Raw genomic sequence first — 2,388 nt, 5'->3', positions numbered from 1 at the left:
ACAGACAAGTTAGAATATTATATCTGCAACTCACAATCTGCTATACTAAATGGAGATTATTGTCACTTTATTTCTCCATCCAACCACCACTCTGACCTGTCTTTGGCTCTATTACATTGAATCCTAACATAGCCTTGAAGATCAGGATCTCATTTTTCACTTGGACACATTGCAGCCATGTGGACTCAATATCACATTCTATACTAGCCCTGACTCAGTTTCTCTGCCTCTTCCACTGTTGCCTGCTTCTCATTTATCTGTGACATTGGCTCCATTTTCTTCTGGCATTTAGCACCATCTGGCCTGTCAAGCAGTTTGCAGATTTTACAGTTTTCTCTCTCTCTAACTGATGTGTTCTGTTCATTTATATGTGATCTCTTTCTTAAACATTTATCAACTGAACGTTCATGTCAAGTTTATTCCCACAGCAACACTAAACTCACCTTTTCATCAACATTTCCTTTTCCCCAATCCATTCCCTCCCCTCCCCCCCAACTCTCTCTTTCCAGTTTGATGTTCTGACAATGTGGTCTTCAACCTGAAATGTTAACTGCTCCCACATTTGTAGATCCCAGCATAATTTAATCATAAACAGTCTGGTATACACAGTGACATGTCAATCAGAAATTCACCTGAGCAATGCTAATCTTCTGCTGATCAGTCAAGGCAAATTTCACCTGGTGATGATACCTGTGGATGCAGTGCCTTAAATGAACGTTAACACCCACAAACAACATACATTCACAGAGAAAGCTTCATTATCAAATTTAAATGTTATATTACTGCCTGGAATGAAGAAAATTAATATTAATTCAACAGTATCATGCTGACTAACAAAAATGGCAGTTTGAAGAAAATTTCGTAACACTAGAAGCTGTTCTCAGAATATTCCTGCCTAACCAAACAATCACTATTGTTATTGCATGCAAATTCTATACAATAAAAATTTGCAGTAGTTCCTGTGAGAATAAGGAAGTTTAGTTTGTAATCAAACACTTAAAGTTCCAGATGTACTGTTGGAAGTGCCCTGCCTGGTTGCATCATGGCCTGGTCTGACAATTTAAATGTGTGGGAACATGAGCTGAAGAGACTAGTGCACTCAGATTCAGATTTAAATGCATACACTGCCCAACGCACATCCCTCTCCATCATTGGTAGTACCTACAGGATGCATCAAAGATCAATGCCATCTTTTCACAGCCACCGTTGGGCAAGGGGTACAGAAGCCTGGAGCCCCATACCAACATGTTCAAGAGCAGCTACTTTCCTTCCACCATTTTGGTCCTTGAACTAATTGGCACAATAGTAATCACTAAGCGTAGCAACACTCTTGACCACTTTAATCAATTTACACTAAAAATGGACTTCTTTTGCTGTAATTCTATTCTTTCTCATAAAATTTATATATAATTTGTTTCATTTTTCCTGTGAATGCTACTTTTGTGATGCCATGTGCCCGTAATACTGCTGCAAGTTAAGTTTTTCATTGCAACTGTGCAGACACGTACTTGTGCTTATGACAATAAACTCAATTTCGCCTTTGAACTATGCTTCTGCAAGAAAATGTTTGGAATCATGAGAATGAACGTCAAACCCTTAAACTGTGTTGCTAGATGTATTGGAACATAACTGTTTGCATTCCATAACGACTATTCCATCCGCATCTGTGAATTTACTGTATGATGAATCTCATGTGTAGGTAATTCATCAGAACCTCAAGTAAGAATACCTGAGGTTTTTGATGAGCCTTAAGGCCTGGCACAGTATGTTTTACAGTAGCCGCGACCCGGGTTCAATTCCTGCTGCTGTCTGGCAGAGTTTGTGCTTTCTCCCTGTGGCTACATGGGTTTTCTCCAGGTGCTCCAGTCCAAAGATGTGAGGGTTGGTAGGGTAATCGGTTATTGTAAATTGTCCCGTGATTAGATAAGGGTTAAATCAGAGGTTGCTGGGCAGCATAGCCTGATGGGCAGCAAGGAGCTGTCTGTGCTCTATCTCAATAAATATATAAATAAATACTATTGAGCTTACATGTTAAATGCAATCATAACAGCATACTACTCCATTTCCTGAAAAGAAGAATTCACATTCCTGTGAAATTTAAAGGAACAATTCTGTGACGTTACTCTGTTGCTCCTGATGCCTAGTTGAGCGGCAACAGCCAAAACTTAACATAATCATTCATTATTATCCTCCATATTTATATTAAATCCATTGAATGCAGTTTTACACACAACTGAAAAGATATATCGAAATGAAATAATTTTTTTTACATCAGTTTCAAAATGAACATTCATGAGAAAAATCTAACAGTAACTCATTGAAAGCTTCAATAAGATTTAAGCTTTTGAAGAATTTATCTTTTTTAATCTATTGATGAGCGTTTAAGAA

The sequence above is a fragment of the Mobula hypostoma genome, chromosome 8, assembly GCF_963921235.1.
Source record: "Mobula hypostoma chromosome 8, sMobHyp1.1, whole genome shotgun sequence".
In the NCBI taxonomy this organism is placed as follows: Eukaryota; Metazoa; Chordata; class Chondrichthyes; order Myliobatiformes; family Myliobatidae; genus Mobula; species Mobula hypostoma.
This window is presented reverse-complemented; position numbering follows the sequence as displayed.